Source organism: Felis catus, chromosome E2 (genome assembly GCF_018350175.1).
Source record: "Felis catus isolate Fca126 chromosome E2, F.catus_Fca126_mat1.0, whole genome shotgun sequence".
NCBI lineage: Eukaryota > Metazoa > Chordata > Mammalia > Carnivora > Felidae > Felis > Felis catus.
Window position 1 is genome coordinate 4,769,577 of NC_058382.1, and position 18,069 is coordinate 4,787,645.

Genomic DNA, 18,069 nt, shown 5'->3' on the forward strand with positions numbered 1-18,069 from the left:
TTCCTGTTTCTTACAACCTACTGTTCACTGCATCAAGCCGATTTCCAATCTTTTTTTTCCTTTACTTAAAAAACATAGTTTTTGGGGCGCCTGGGTGGCGCAGTCGGTTAAGCGTCCGACTTCAGCCAGGTCACGATCTCGCAGTCCGTGAGTTCGAGCCCTGCGTCAGGCTCTGGGCTGATGGCTCGGAGCCTGGAGCCTGTTTCCGATTCTGTGTCTCCCTCTCTCTCTGCCCCTCCCCCGTTCATGCTCTGTTTCTCTCTGTCCCAAAAATAAATAAACGTTGAAAAAAAAATTAAAAAAAAAAAACAAAAACCATAGTTTTTATTTTGAGAGACAGAGAGAGGGAGAAAATCCTTATCAGGCTCCATGAAGTCACTACAAGGCCAAGTCAGTGCTCTGTCACACAAATTGTGACATCATGACCTGAGCCAAAATCAAGTTGGGTGCTTGGGAATGCAAGCTGGTGCAGCCACTCTGGAGAACAGTATGGAGGTTCCTCAAAAACTAAAAATAGAACTACCTACGACCCGGCAATTGCACTACTAGGCATTTATCCACTGGATACAGGTGTGCTGTTTTGAAGGGACACATGCACCTCCATGTTTATAGCAGCACTATCAACAATAGCCAAAGTATGGAAAGAGCCCAAATGTCTCTCGATGGATGAATGGATAAAGAAGATGTGGTATATATATACAATGGCATATTACTTGGCAGTCAAAAAGGATGAAATCTTTCCATTTGCAACTACGTGGATGGAACTGGAGGGTATTATGCTAAGTGAAATTAGTCAGAGAAGGAAAAATCATATGACTTCACTCATATGAGGACTTTAAGAGACAAAACAGATGAACATAAGGGAAGAGAAACAAAAATAATATAAAAACAGTGAGGGGGACAAAACAGAAGAGACTCATAAATATGGAGAACAACTGAGGGTCACTGGAGGGATTGTGGGAGGGGGGATGGGCTAAATGGGTAAGGGGCACTAAGGAATCTACTCCCAAAATCATTGTTGCACTATATGTTAATTCTGATGTAAACTTAAAACAATAAAAATAAAATTTAAAAATAAAAAATAAATTAAAAAATGAGAAAATCTTCAATAAACTATCACTTTGGAGAGAAAAAAAAAAGGTGGGTGCTTAACTGAGTGACCCAGCCAGGTGTCCCTCAACCTTCTTCATTGCACTATTCATCTCTGTTGGATTTTTTTTTTTTTAACTGTGTCAGCTCTCTGGTAAGGTTCTCACTATTCTTTTCTCAACCCAGTGACTATCCTTATGAATATTGCCTTAAGTTCTCCATCAAGCATGTTTCTCATAACTGTTTCCCGTATTTCTCTGGCCATGGCCATATCTTGTTCTTTTATTTTGGATAAATTCTTCCATCTTGGCATTTTGTCTAAGGCTCTACCCTCCTCTGTATATTAGAAAAGACAGTTATGTCTCCTGCTCTGTCTTTTAGGACAGTGGCCTGCAGATGCTCTCCTTGACTGGTACAGACAGTATAGGATCCCTGGCCTGAACATGGTAAGTCATAGCTGGGTGATCTGTTGTCTGCTTGTGAATATAGGCCTGACATAAACTCCAACAAAATTGAGGCACAACAGAACTGTGTGGTCAGATGTAGTATAGGCAGCAGCTTGTGTAGGTCTTCTGGGACAGGGGCAGACCTTGCTGGGACTGAGGCAAGCTTGACAGAAAAGGGCAGTCCCACCAGAGCATTGAGGGGTATGGCTTGGTGTAAGCAAGGCAGACATCCAAAGTCCCTACAGAGCTACTTCCCTCAGGTGTCTCTGTGTTTATGCTGAGGGGCAGGGGAAAGAAGAAGTTCCAGCTAGGTCTTTAGTTCCAAAATATGCATCTCAATGAATGGTGCCTGTCAGTGAAGTGTCCCTACTGTAGTAAATAATTTCCCACCTTGTGTTCCCCAGGCATTCTTCAGATGGCTTTGTCCATGTTGATTGCCCCCAGGTGGTTTGTCTGCCTTCTTTCCAGAAGCAGCACAGTGTCCTTTTGGCTGTATCCCAGCCAAGTCTGCTGATCTTTAAAAGTCCAGCTTTAAGATAGGCTAGCTTCAAGAGCTCACAAAATTCGGTCCTTCTCATTTTCCAAGTCAATGGTTTTGGGGAAATGTTCTCCTTACGCATTCCTGTGTGTGCTTCTGTCTCACGTGACCTTCACCTTGACCCAGGCTCCCTGCCCTCTGCAGCGCTGCAATCCTTTTCTCCTTAAATCAGGTCTCTGAACTTTCTACTTTCTTCAATGTGGCCTTTTCTCTCCCTTAAGTTGGGGAGTTTGTTCTGTCAGTCTTAGGCCCATTTCTGAGTATTTAGAATGATTTGTCAGTTATCAAGTCATGTTTGTCAGCTGCAAGGAGTCTAGGGTCCTACTGCACTACCATTTTTCTCTCTTCTGAAGAATACCTATATATAAACTTATTAAAACTCACACAAATTTTACATAGTTGGAGAATACAAACCCAACACATAAAAATTAGTTGTGTTTCTACACAACAAAGAACAATTCCCAAAATAAAGATGTAATACATTTAAAGTAGCACGTCCAAATATAAAATGTTTACAATTTAACATATAGAGGTCAAGCCTGGTATGATTAATGCTATAAAATATTGTGCAGGAATGGAAAGAAGAAACAAATGAAAGCACATCCATATTATTGGATTCAAATACTTAATATTATTGAGCTGTCAGTAGTACTCAAAGGGCTTACTGATGTAATGTAATCTCTATCAAAATCCCAATGCCATTTTTGGCAGAAATATCAAAATCCATCCAAACTTTCACACGGATGTCACAGGGTAACATATATCCAGAATAATCCTGAAAATGAAGGACACCTTGGTGGCAATGCACTTCCTAATTTAAAGTATACTACAAAGCCATAGTTATCAACATAACATCCTACAGACATAAAGACAGGCATAGAATAATGGACAAGTGATGATGAGCTAGACGTATACTTCACCAATGTTAATGCATATGACAAAGAACTGAAGATCATGTTAAATTCATATTCTGACTTGGATTTCAGGTTGGGGTCTGAGTTTCCACATTTCTCACAAGCTTGTATGTGATGCTAACATACTCAACAGATACACTTAAATTCCAAGAAAGAAGAGGAAGAGGAAGAATTAGGAGAAGGAAAAGAATAAGAAGAAACAATAATAATCATGCATGACTTTGAACTTAAAGATAATTGTAGAAATTATAAGAACAGAAACAATTGTTCTTGAACATTTACTACACACTACTTAAAATTCTAACACATAAATTCACCCATGATCCACAGTAACCGATGAGAACATTAGAACTGTTTTTAATCTTTTAAAAGAATGTCCTGGCAAAACTTCACTAAGAGTCCTAGTTTTAGCCCAGATTGTCTGACTTTGAATTTGTCTAAGAGGAACACACAGACCACTATACAGAGGAAACGCTAAAAGAAGATTCAGCAGGTTTCAAAATAACAATGATAATGCAAGCATGATTAAACCACAGAAATGATCAACCAAAAGAGGGGAGTAAGGATACAACACAAAATGTAAAAAGTACAAAATGAATAAAAATAATAAATGTGATAGAATGAAAATTTTTTGGTCATTAAAACTAAGAAAAGTTTTCAGGGGCTTAAAACGTATAAATCTATTTGTGATGGAAGGTTTTTGTGTCCTGCAAACACACCACAGAGAAAAAAGACTCACATTGATATAACCAATGTAGCTATTGTTTGTGAATCCCCTAGGACATTGAAAGTTTTTTGTCTCATTTATCTTTTCAGCTGAGTTATATTTTACCATTTTAAGATGGTTGAGTATATATGAGGCATGTTTATTTCTACTAGAACAATAGAGAAGTGATAAGGAACAGTATATCTGTGACATGAGTATAGAATCAAATGGAAACTTTCAGAAGCAAGGTCTGATTTACAATTTCCTCTTCAAACACTAGTATCTCCAGCAAACGTAGGAGACAGCGTTCATGTTCTAAAGGAGACTAAAAACAATGTGAAACAAAGAAGTGAATTTCCAGATTAAATGAGGTGAGTTAGGCACATCGTTCAGGAAATCCTCCCAAGGTATTTTGATATATGCGGAAAATATTAACCTTAATGTGGAGGGATACTACACAGAGTACAGAGAAGATAAAGCACACGGACCTGTAATGTTTCTCAGCGGTGTTAGGTGCCTAACATTCTTGAGAGGACACATAATAACTGCTGTGAAATAAATGTCCAGAGCAGTAGGTAAGTACATTGCAATCTAAAAGTAAACATGAAAACATCTGTTTTATTCAAATATCAAGCCAAATAAAGTGCCCATACTCTGAAATGTGTAACAGTACATTTCAGCTTTGTCTTTCATGTGTGATCAGAGGCTTCACAGGCTCATCTTTGTGTTCTCATCAGCTCAATCACAAAGTCTTGGTCCAGAGACTCTGACATGGGAGGTTAACTGATGTAGAGGAATTGTGGAACTCCAATCTCCCGTATGTGCCCTTCCCTCACTTAATAATGTCCTCCGGGGTTCCTGAAACTCTGTGGGATTTCTCCAGTGCAACACAGATGGACTGGGAGTATTAACAGAAGCATTAGTGCTCATGCTAACTAAGGTTCCTGTCCAATTTTTTCTGTCTCCAGGATAATGTTCTTCTTTTATGACTGAGAGTGCCCAGAGCAAGGTATCTCTCCATGCAAACATTATTTATCCAGTAAGGTAGAAGAGGAACAGGCAGAATTCACTTAATGCCAGGGCTGAACCTATGGCTCCCTTACTTCATTTATCTCTCAGGTTTAATCAAAGAATGATAAAAATTGATTCCTTACTAGGTGGTAGAAAAATAGAAGGAAGAGGCAGGCACACCTTGAATGGGAACCAAGAGATTGAATCGAGTCCGCATGGAATCCAGCTTGAGTTCAGTCTGAGGCACTAACTGTATTTAAAACATGAAACTAGGAAGACCTGGGAAGATGACTGCGTAAGAGGACACGGGGCTTACCTCGTCCTGCTGATGGCTTAGATTCCACCCACATCTGCCTAAATAACTCAGAAAACCGCCAGAAGACTAGCAGAACAGACTCTCCAGAGCCAACCATAGACAAGAGGCCCACAGAAGAAGGGAGGAAGGGCAGATAGGTGGTGTGTATACACAGACTTGCAGGAGGGAGCTGGGGCGGTGGAGGGACAGCCTGCTGGGCAAGGCAGAGGCCCCAAAGTCTGGCTTGCAAAAGCAGAGGGGTCGGACTCTGTGAGTTCTGACAGTCAGCGGGACTTAACATCTGGAATGTTAAAAGTCAACAGCTCTACTCTTGGAGAGCAGGGAGGATGAGAGGACACCGGGAGGGAGAGTTGTTCAGCCCTGGAAGATAGACCTCAGCTCAGCGGGGGAACAAAGGCATTAGCAAGCACCATTTCCCTCTCCCATCCCTGAGCCGAAATTCCAAAGGGAACCAGTTCCCATCACCGAACTTCCTTGCACTGCGCAAACAACCAACGTTGTGCTTATGTGGATCCATCCATCCTAGGGGCCTGCCTCCCTCCCAGTGCTGCAGGGCCCCTCTCGCAGGGGGCCACCCAAGGCAAAGCAAGCTAAGCCTACCTCTCCCACCCATGTGAACCTAGTAGATCTACCCCAGTTAATATGCCCTTGGCCAGATCCCATTGAAGCAGCACCATAAGCCTGGCAGTGTGCAAGTAGCCCAGACAGGGGCCACACCACTCCACAGTGAGCCCTGCCCCTAGGAGAGGGGAAGACAAGGTACACACCAGTCTGACTGTGGCCCCAGCGATGGGGTGGTAGCAGACCTTGGGTCTGACTGTGGCCCCGCCCACCAACACAAATTACTCTGGACAGCACAGGGGAAGTGCCCTGCAGTTTGGAGCTACCACAGGGACTACCCAAAATGATGAAACGGAAGAATTCTCTTCAAAACAAACTCCAGGAAGTAGCAACAGCTAATGAATTGATCAAAACCGATTTCAGCAATATAACAGAAGAAGAATTTAGAATACTAGTCATAAAATTAATCACTGGGCTTGAAAAAAGCATAGAGGACAGCAGAGAATATATTGCTACAGAGATCAAGGGACTAAGAAATAGTCATGAGGAATTTAAAAATGCTATAAATGTAGTGCAAAATACATGGAGGTGGCCATAGCACAGATTGAAGAGGCAGAGGAGAGAATAGGTGAATTAGAAGATAAAATTATGGAAAAAGAGGAAGCTGAGAAAAAGAGAAAAAAATCCGGAGTATGAGGGGAGAATTCGAGAACTAAGTGATGCAATCAAAGGGAACAATATCTGCATCATAGGAATTCCAGAAGAAGAAGAAAGAGAAAGGGGCTGAAGGTGTACTTGAACAAATCAGAGCTGAGAACTTCCCTGATCTGGGGAAGGAAAAAGGCATTGAAATCCAAGAGGCACAGAGAACTCCCTTCAGATGTAACTTGAATCGATCTTTTGCATGACATATCAGAGTGAAACTGGCAAAATACAAGGATAAAGAGAAAATTCTGAAAGCAGCTAGAGATAAACATGCTCTAACTTATAAAGGGAGACCCATAAGACTAGAGGCAGACCTATCTACTGAAACTTGGCAGGTCAGAAAGGAATGGCAGGAAATCTTTAAAGTGATGAACAGGAAAAATTTGCAGCCTAGAATCCTTTACCCAGCAAGTCTATCATTCAGAATAGAAGGAAAAATAAAGGAAAAATAAAGGAAAACAAAAGCTGAAGGAATTCATCACCACTAAACCAGCCCTACAAGAGATCCTAAGGGGGACTCTGTGAGTGAAATGTTGCAAGGACCACAAAGGACCAGAGATATCACTACAAGCATGAAACCTACAGACATCACAGTGACTCTAACCCGTATCTTTCAATAATAACACTGAATTGTAAATGGACTAAATGCTCCAACCAAAAGACATTGGGTATCAGAATGGGTAAAAAACCCAAGACCCATCTAATTGCTGTTTACAAGAGACTCATTTTAGACCTGAGGACACCTTCAGATTGAAAGTGAGGGGATGGAGAACTATCTGTCATGCTACTGGAAGTCAAAAGAAAGCCAGAGTACCCATACTTATATCAGACAAACTAGACTTTAAATGAAATGCTGTAACAAGAGATGAAGAAGGGCATTATATAATAATTACAGGGTCTATCCATCAGGAAGAGCTAACAATTATAAATGTGTATGAGCTGAATACAGGAGCCCCCAAATATATAAAACAAGTAATCACAAACATAAGCAACCTTATTGATAAGAATGTGGTAATTGCAGGGGACTTTAGTACTCCACTTACAACAATGGATAGATCATCTAGACACAGGATCAATAAAGAAACAAGGGCTCTGAATGATATATTGGATCAGATGGACTTGACAGATATATTTAGAACTCTGCATCCCAAACCAACAGAATATACTTTCTTCTTGAGTGTGCATGGAACATTCTGCAAGATAGATCACATACTGGGTCACAAAACAGTCCTTCATAAATATAAAAGAGTTGAGATCATACCATGCACACTTTCAGACCACAATGCTATGAAATTTGAAATCAACCACAGGGAAAAGTCTGGAAAACCTCCAAAAGCATGGAGGTTAAAAAACACCCTACTCAAGAATGAATGGGTCAACCAGACAATTAGAGAAGAAATTAAAAAATATATGGAAACAAATGAAAATGAAAATACAACAATCCAAATGCTTTGGGATGCAGCAAAGGGAGTCCTGAGAAGAAAATACATGGCAATCCAGCCCTATCTCAAGAAACAAGAAAAATCCCAAATACAAAATCTAACAGCACACCTTAAGGAACTAGAAGCAGGACAGCAAAGACACCCCAAACCCAGCAGAAGAAGACAAATAAAGATCAAAGCAGAAATAAACAATATAGAATCCAAAAAATAGTAGAACACATCAATGAAACCAAGAGGTTTTTTTTTGTTTTTTGTTTTTTTTGAAAAAATAGACAAAATTGATAAACCTCTAGCCAGGTGTCTCAAAAAGAAAAGGGAGATGACCCAAATAGATAAAATCATGAATGAAAATGGATTTATTACAACCAATCCCTCAGAAATACAAGCAATTATCAGGGAATACTATGAAAAATTATATGCCAACAGACTGGACAACCTGGAAGAAATGGACAAATTCCTAAGCACCCACACACTTCCAAAACTCAAACAGGAAGAAATAGAAAGTTTGAACAGACCCATAACCAGCGAATACATTGAATCAGTTATCAAAAATCTCCCAACAAATATGAGTCCAGGACTAGATGGCTCCTCTGGGGAACTCAACCAGACATTAAAGCAGAGATAATACCTATCCTTCTCAAGCTGTTCCAAAAAATATAAAGGGAAAGAAAACTTCCATACTTATTCTATGAAGCCAGCATTACTTTGATTCCTAACCAGACAGAGACCTAGCAAAAAAAGAGAACTCCAGGCCAATATCCCTGATGAATATGGCTGCAAAAATTCTCAATAAGATACTAGCAAATCGAATTCAACAGCATATAAAAAGAATTATTCACCATGATCAAGTGGGATTCATTCCTGGGCTACAGGCCTGGTTCAACATTTGCAAATCAATCAATGTGATACATCACATTAATAAAAGAAAAGAACCATATGATCCTGTCAATCGATGCAGAAAAAGCATTTGACAAAATTTAGCATTGTTTTTTTAATAAAAGCCCTCAAAAAAGTCGGGATAGAAGGAACATACTTAAACATCATAAAAGCCATTTATGAAAAGCCCACAGCTAACATCATCCTCAATGGGGAAAAACTGAGAGCTTTTTCCCTGAGATCAGGAACACGACAGGGATGTCCACTCTCACCGCTGTTGTTTAACATAGTGTTGGAAGTGCTAACATCAGCAGACAACAAATGGAAATCAAAGGCATCAAAATTGGCAAAGATGAAGTTAAGCTTTCACTTTTTTCATATAATATGATATTATACATGGAAAACCCGATAGACTCCACCAAAAGTCTGCTAGAACTGATACATGAATTCAGCAAAGTCGCAGTATACAAAATTAATGTATAGAAATCAGTTGCGTTCTTATACACTAACAATGAAGCAAAAGAAAGACAAATAAAGAAACTGATCCCACTCAAAATTGCACCAAGAATCATAAAATACCTAGGAATAAACATAACCAAAGATGTAAAAGACCTGTATACTGAAAACTATAGAACTTATATTTGCTTGTGACTGTAGGGGCTGTTATCTAGTGTGTTTGCTATTGGGTGGAGCTAGAGTCATTTCAGAACCCCGCAGCCAGCCTGGTTATACAAAATGGATTCCAAGTCAGCAGTATCAAGAAATTATTCATCTACACTCTCAATAATCCTTCTTTGTCATCCTTCTTAATAACACCATAATGTCCCAGCAGTTACAAAAAGGAAGAAAAGATGTAATATATAAACTTTGGGAAAATTAAACTCAAATAATTTGTAGCTTAAGGCCACTGGGAAAAGAGATTATTAGTGATATCATCCCTTTGTTTTAACAAGTACAAGTGATCGTTGAAGATTCTAAGAGTTCAGTGTATGCACCACCCATGCAGTTGAAAATCTGTCAAATTTGGCTCCCCAATACTTCATTTTAATAGTCTACTGTTGACAAGAAAACTTATCAAAAGTAGTCAATTAATATATATTTGATATATATAGGTGTTCGATACGTATTCTTACCAGAAAGGGCACTCAAGAATAGAAACTATTAAGAAAATCAAAAGGAAGAGAAAATACATTTACAGTACTGTACTAAAAACAAATCTGACTAGAAGTTGGACCTACACCACAGTTCAAACCCATGTTATACAAGGGTCAAGTGTACTTTGGGTTACTGTTTACCTGCAACCTTGATGAAGATGGGGCAGGCTAAGGTTGGTGTAGGATAACACGTCTTTCATTAAAAGTCAGTGTTAAGACATTAAAATCCATTCAGGATTATTAATGAAAATATATGAATTTAAAATACACACTAAACAAACCACTGCAAAATCACTGTATGATCTTTGATCAAAATACCCATCACAATCTTTCAAGAACCATTCTTGTTCCTCTGATATAAGGATCTGTGAGTTATGCTTTCCGTGCTACTCAAACTGAGACTAATTATTGAGTAAAAGTAGATTTCTAAATTTTTACATACTTTTACAGAACAGTTATCTATACTTTCCTCAAATGTCTTTGAAAATATCTTTATTTCAACAGTATAACTAATATTCTTGACTTGTAACAATTGCTATTATGAAGATATACTCAGATTTTTATGAACTGCCACCATATTCTTTCTATAGAGCGACTGCCAAAACTATTTAAATTCAGAATGTTTCTCTCTCTTACTTTAATGGAAAGAATAGTGGCCTAAACACTTACTTCTTGGTGACTGATATCACTCTCATATGTCAATTACAAATAACATCTCCATGTAGACTTTCTTCATACATTATACATGGCAGTGTCCTTAATCTTCCATGGAAAAGTAGGGAAGCATGAATTCCCCATCATCTAATAGCCCCTTATGTCTGTGAAACAGCAACAATCAAACCATTCTGCATTCACAGAAGCTATAAAACCATAGCATGAGCTAATTAAGAGTAAAATGAGTAATATATGTCATGCAAAAAAAAAAAAAAAAAAACTTGAATGGGGTCAAAAGAAAAAGAGAGACACACTGAGAATAATTATACCTCTCTAGACATCCATTCCCCCCTTGATCTTTTCAGACATATTAAAAAAAACAGTTGACCATTTAATAACATGTGTCTAAACAGGACTGGTCACTTTATACACATTATTTTTTTATGAATATGATGTACTACTGGAAATGCGTTTTCATCATAGTTTAGTTAATGTTTTCTTTTTTCAAGCTTACTAAATTATAACAGTACTCTATATAACACAGACAACATACTAAGAATGGAATGATTGACTGTTAATGTTTTATGTAAGGCTTCAGGCCAAGAATAGGCTATTTCTATGGAAAAGTAGGTATGGTTTTAAGTTCTGGGGACTCAAAAGATACACAGATTTTCAATTGTGGAGGGGTTAGTGCCCCAATGTTTATAGCAGCACTATCAACAATAGCCAAATTATGGAAAGAGCTCAAATGTCTATCAACCGGTGAATGGATTATATATAGATGTGGTATATATACACAATGGAACACTAACTACTAGGAGATGAAAAAGAATGAAATCTTGCCATTTGCAACAACATGGTTGGAACTGGAGGGTATTATGCTAAGCAAAATAAGTTAGTCAGAGAAAGATATTACATGATTTCACTCATGTGTGGTATTTGAGAAACTTAACAGATGATCGTAGGGGGAGGATAAGAACAATAAGATAAAAACAGAGAGGGAGGCAAACTATGAGAGACTCTTAAATAAAGAGAAGAAACTGAGGGTTGATGGGGATGGAGGTGATGGGGGGGGGAATGGGTGATGGGAATTAAGACGGGCGTTTGTTCAATGAGCACTGGGTGTTATATGTAAGTGATGAATCACTGGATTTTACTCCTGAAACCAAGACTACACTGTATGTTAACTAAGTTGAGAAAATAAAATAAAATAAAATAATAAAATAAATAAAATATAAAATAAAATAACCAGCTAAAGAAGTGAGAATGGGAGAAGAAAAAAGTTTTCCTCTCCTACACATCCATTCTGTTACTGAAAACGAATCTCAGTGCTTCAGAGCAATACAAGGAGAAGACAGAGTTTGGGGATAAAGAACAGTAGGAGGGGAGGTTTCTTGGTTTAATATCAAGCCTCACTGATGTTTTAATGTCACCCTTTTGATTTTTGTTCAACTTTATGCTTTTAAGCAATTAAAAAAAAATTTTACATTTATTTACTTTTAAGAGACAGAGTGAGACAGAGCACAAGTCAGGGAGGGGCAGAGAGAGAAGGAGACACAGAATCCAAAGCAGGCTCCAGGCTCTGAGCTGTCAGCACAGAGCCCTACGCGGGGCTCAAACCCACAAACCACGAGATCATGACCTGAGCCGAAGTCAGATGCTTAACTGACTGACTTACCCAGGCACCCCTGCTTTTAAGCAATTTTAATTTGAGTCGCCAGGAAAACTGTAGTAAGACCACTTCATATTTACAGTCAGAAAACAGTATTTTCTGGAATAACTGAAATAAAAAAAGAGAAGAACACCAAATATTGATGAAAATGTTGAAGGATTAGAATTTTTAAACATTTATTTATTTTGGTGTGTATGTGTGGAGAGGCAGAGAGAAAATCTCAAGCAGCCTATAATCAAGGCTTAATTTTTTTTTGCTTTATTATTATTATTATTTAATTTTTAATTAAATTATAGTTCATTAACATACAGCAAAATGTTGGTTTCAGTAGAATTCAGTGACTGATCACTTATTTGCAACATCTAGTGCTCATCATAATAACTGCCCTTCTTAATAGCCATCACCCATCTAGCCTATGCCCCTCCCACATCCCTCCATCACCCATAAGTTTATTCTCTATTGCTAAGAGTCTCTTATGGTTTGTTTCCCATCTCTTTCCCCTCCCCCATATGTTCATCTGTTATGTTTCTTAATTTCCACATATAAGTGAAATCATATGGTATCTGTCTTTCCCTGACTTATTTAACTTAGCATTGTACACTCTAGCTCCATCCACATCATTGCAAATGACAAGATTTAGTTCTTATGGTGACTGAGTACTATTTCATTGTACACACCCCACATCTTCCTTATCCATTCATCAGTCGGTGGACTTTTGGGCTCTTTTCTAGTTTGGCTATTGTTGATAATGCTGCTATAAACATCATGGTGCATGTACCCCTTGAATCCGTAATTTTTTATCCTTTGGGTAAATACCTACAAGTGCAATTGCTGGATAGTTGGGTAGTTGTGTACTTAACTTTTTGAAGAACCTCCATACTATTTTCCAGAGTGGCTGTAACAGTTTGCATTCCCAACAGCAGTATGAGGGTTCCTTTTTCTCCAGATCCTTATCAACACATGTTGTTTCTTATGTTTTTTATTTTGATAGGTGTCACATGATATTTCAACATAGTTTTGATATGGATTTCTTCAGTGGTAAGTGATGTTGAGCACCTTTGTTGTTTTTGTTACTACTTCCTGTTACTATGGAGTTTAGGCATTAACCTTTAGATAATCTTTTTTTTTCAAAGTCTATAGTTATTTATTGTGCCTATTTGTTCCGTTGTGATATCCTTTTCTTCAGGCTTTGTACTTCTGTATATATGCTAAGAATGAGGGCTTTGTCTCCTCTCTCACTCTACTTCTATTTCTCTCTCTTCACACATATAGTTTTCTTAAACTATAAAAAATAAAACATTTTTTTAAAAGACTAGTCTAGTCTAGTCTCAGACCATGAAGGCTATTCCACGTGAAGGCTTCTGGATGAAGAATTGATGGCCAGAGGAGAGAATCCAAGAACAGTTGTTTTTCTGGAAGGGCATGTGAATTCCTGCCTTTGCTGTCAGTACCCAGGTTCAAATGCTGATTCTACCAGTAATTAGGTGATCACTAAACATTTTTTTAAACTAAATTGTTTTGGTCAGTTGTAAAGAAAAAAAAAAACCCTATTGTTTCTATCCTTTGAAGGAAAAAGGCCAGTTCTTCTCTACTGTGTTTCTCTCCTGTATGTCACTCTTACTATACACACAAAGCACATATGACACTTCTAGTCACAAATATGAGGAATGTGCTTTCCATTCAACAACTAGCAAGTCTCCAACACCACCTGTATGTCTTGCAATTAAACTCAACTTGAGCACTATTTACCCAGACATATTGTTAGGTCTCACACATAAGGGTTCAATCTCACAAGACTGCCCCCTCCCCAACAATACACATACTTTCAGACACTATTCACAAGGTCAGGCTATTACTCACACTTGTGAATGACTGGGTATAGATTTTAGGTTCCAATAATCTCCTATTTGGTTCAATTAATTTGCTAGTGTGGCTCTCAAACCTCAGGGAGACATTTATGTTTACCAGCTTATCAAAGTGTATGATAAAGGGTACAGATGAGCAGCCAGATGAAGAGATACATAGTGTGAGGTCTGGAAGGGTCCTACACACCTTTTGTCCCTATGGAGTTAGGACGTGTCACCCTCCCTGTGTGGATGTGTTCACCAGCCTGGAAGCTGTCCAACTCCATACTATTGGGCTCTTATAGACCCCTTTTCATGCAGGCATGACCAGTCATTAACTCCATTTCCAGCCCTTTTTTCTTTTCTAGAGTAAGGGGATTGGGGAGATGAAGCTGAATGTCCCAAGGTTCTGATCATGGCTTGGTCTTTCTGGTGGTCAGCTCCCATCCAGAAGCCCACCCAGAGTCACTTCATTAGAACATGAAATTCTCCAAGTACTATCTATTATCACTTTGAAATTATTAGAGTTTTAGGAGACTTGTGCCAAAACCAGGAAGAGAGAAAAATATGTATCTATTATATTATTTGACATCAGTGGGAAAAAAAATTAGTCCAGAAGCATAAAGTCATCAATGTTAAAATGATTGGAAGATAGCATTAGTAACAGTGGGTCATATACCATATAATTACTTTAGATGTTAATGAATATTGTAGATTTCATTTTTCATGGAAAAGGTGGTCCACAAATTATGTTTCCATGCTGGTTTCTCTGTTTGTGAACATAAATTTTGAACCCTGAAAAATGGCAACTGAGAATCTGACACTGGGAATGAACTTTCTGTTCAGATTTTCCATGGAAACCTGCAGGATTTCTACCTTTTATGTCATTATTTTCCTTTACTGAAGTGGAACCAGCACAAATCTGACAAATTTTTCACAGTCATCTGAATGTAGCCAAGTGTTGCTCATTCCTTCTAGGGCATCCTAGATATCTTGGCAGCTTTTGGTTTGAAACATTTTCTCCATGATTTTGGAGAAATCATGGACTTATATTCTAGTTTCAGACAGTGTTCAGAGGTGAGTCCATTGGCAACTCTGGTCCTTGAGTGTTTTCCAGGCCATTACCATCAGTCCCAGGAATTCCAGGTGGGCAAAGCATTAAGTAATTAAGTAACAGCCCCAGACTCCATAGGCCTCTCCAATATCATCTACAGGATCCTATCTGAACTGGTAAATATCACAGTTGCTATGGATGTGTGTGCCAAGGAACAACAAATACATCACAAACACTGTAAGTATTGGAACCTGCTCTGCTATACTTTGTGGCAGTCACGTAGACTTACTCAATGCAGCGTTCAGATGTACCCCCAGATACTGTGTGTTTAGGACTCATTATGGCTTTCATTCTGTGCATGCACAAGCAGAGGAGCCAATATATTCACAGGAACAAGAACACCTGGATCCTCCCATGAGATAACAGCTACACCAAGCATTCTTGTCCCGAGGAGCACTTTTGTAACTTTTCATACCATCTCTTCCACCATTGTAATTTTTTCTTCTTTTTCATTAGACTATGTGGAGGGAAGTGAACACCCAGGCCTTTATCAATGCATGTTTCTCTGCCAGTCCCTTTATTCTCTTGAGTGATGACCTCCCAGACAAACAAAAACTAAAGAAGTTTGTGACCACTAAACCAGTCCTGCAAAAAATTTTTAAGGGGGATTCTTTGAGTAGAGAAAAGACAAAACAAAACAAAAAAGGCCAACAAAGACTAGAGAGGACCAGAGAATATCACCAGAAACACCAACTCTTGGGGCGCCTGGGTGGCGCAGTCGGTTAAGCGTCCGACTTCAGCCAGGTCATGATCTCGCGGTCCGTGAGTTCGAGCCCCGCGTCGGGCTCTGGGCTGACGGCTCGGAGCCTGGAGCCTGTTTCCGATTCTGTGTCTCCCTCTCTCTCTGCCCCTCCCCCGTTCATGCTCTGTCTCTCTCTGTCCCAAAAATAAATAATAAAATGAAAAAAAATACTTTAAAAAAAAAAGAAACACCAACTCTTTAGGCAACACAATGACACTAAATTCATAGCTTTCAGTACTCACTCGAAATGTCAATGGACTAAGTGCTCCAATCAAAAGTCATAGGGTATCAGAATGGATGAGAACACAAGACCATATATTCTGCCTAAAAGAGACTCATTTTAGACCTAAAGACACCTGCAGATTGAAAGTAAGGGGGTGGAGAACCATCTATAATGCTAATGGTCATCAAAAGAAAGCTGGAGTAGCCAAACTTATATCAGACCAATTAGATGTTAAAATAAAGACTGTAACAAGAGATGAAGAAGGGCATTATATCATAATTATGGGGTCTATCCACCAAGAAGATCTAACAATTATAAATATTTACACCCCCAAATGTGAAACACCCAAACATATAAATCAATTAATCACAAGTAATACCATAATAGTAGAGGACTTCAACACCCCACTTACATCAGTGGGCAGATCATCTAAGCAGAAAATCAGCAAGGTAACAATGGCTTTGAATGACACACTGGACTGGATGTGCTTAACAGATATATTTAGAACATTTCATTCTAAAGCAGCAGAATACACATTCTTCTTGAGTGCACATGGAACATTCTCCAGAAGAGATCACATACTGGGTCACAAATCAACCCTATCAAGATCATACCATGCATATTTTCAGACCACAACCCTATGAAACTCAAAATCAACACAAGAAAAAAATGTGGAAGAACCATGAATACTTGGAGATTAAAGAACATCCTACTAAAGAATGAATGGGTTAACCAAGAAATTAAAGGAAATTTAAAAGTACATAGAAGCCAATGAAAATGAAAACACAACAGTCCATTCCCAAAACTCTGGGATTCAGCACAGGTGGTCATAAGAGGGAAGTACATAGCAATCCAGGACTTACTAAAGAAGGAAGAAAGGTTTCAAGTACACAATATAACTTTACACCTCAAGGAGCTAAAAAAAAAAAAAAAAAAAAAGCATATAAAGCCCAAAAACAGCAGAAGAAGTAAAATACTAAAGATTAGAGAAGAAATCAATGATATCAAAATTAAAAAATAGTAAAATGGATCAATGAAACCGGGAGCTGGTTCTTTGACAAATCAACAAAATCGATAACCCCTAGCCAGATCAGTAAGAAAAAGGAAAGGATCCACATAAATAAAATAATGAGTGAAAGAGGAAAGATCACAACCAACACCACAGAGATACAAATAATAATAAGAGAATATTATACTCAATTATATGCCAACAAATTGGGCAATCTGGAAGAAACAGACAAATTCCTAGAAACATATAAACTACCAAAACTGAAACAGGAAGAAATAGAAAATTTGAACAGACCCATAACCAGTAGAAAAAATTGAATCAGTGATCAAAACTTTCCCAATAAACAAGAGTCCTGGACCAGATGGATTTCCAGAGGATATACCAAACATTTAAAGAAGAGTTAACACCTATTATTTTGAAGTTGTTAAAAAAAAAAAAAAAAAGTAAGTAAGGGAAGAAGGAAAGCTTCCAAACTCATTGTACAAGGCCAGCATTACCTTGATTCCAAAACCGGACTAAAATCTCACTAAAAAGGAGAACCACAGACCAATTTCTCTTGAATGATGACCACTGTGTGTATCTAGGTTCTTCTCTATATACTGGAGGAATTATAAAACTTCCTCATCTTATGAAAAAAACTTATGTCAGTTTTTCTCCATGTCAGTCATTTATATATTCATGTCTCAGAGTGTATGTAGAATTATAAGGCATTCACACTGAAGGTAAAATTGTGACCAACATAGAGAATCTATTCTAGTAATAACTAATGAATTATAGCCATACAATGAATTATTTTATAATTATTCATAAAATTATGTTGTATTAATTTCCCAGTAGATAAGGTCAAAGTTCAATCAGGAATGAAATAGTTTTTCCTGAAAAAATGCAGGGATATTCAAATTATCTTTGAATGTGTATCTTTCACTATAAGATATTATATTTGATTAAAATTTACATGGGTGTGAGGTTTTGAAGACAGTTCCACAAAGATGGTTACCATGTTTGATGGTCATTCAAGTAACTGGCACTCCTAACGGTCACTACAGAATCTCT

The 18,069-nt window shown here is 38.1% G+C and overlaps 1 protein-coding gene and 1 pseudogene across 6 annotated transcripts in view; one reads left to right on the forward strand and one right to left on the reverse strand.

Moving 5' to 3' along the window:
• The window catches only part of LOC101086687 (putative protein ZNF720), a 257,450-nt gene that overhangs the window by 219,030 nt on the left and 20,351 nt on the right, over window positions 1–18,069 (reverse strand). The gene's annotated exons all lie outside the window — the stretch shown is intronic.
• Window positions 14,731–15,660, forward strand: FELCATV1R-PS77 (vomeronasal 1 receptor felCatV1R-ps77 pseudogene; annotated as a pseudogene).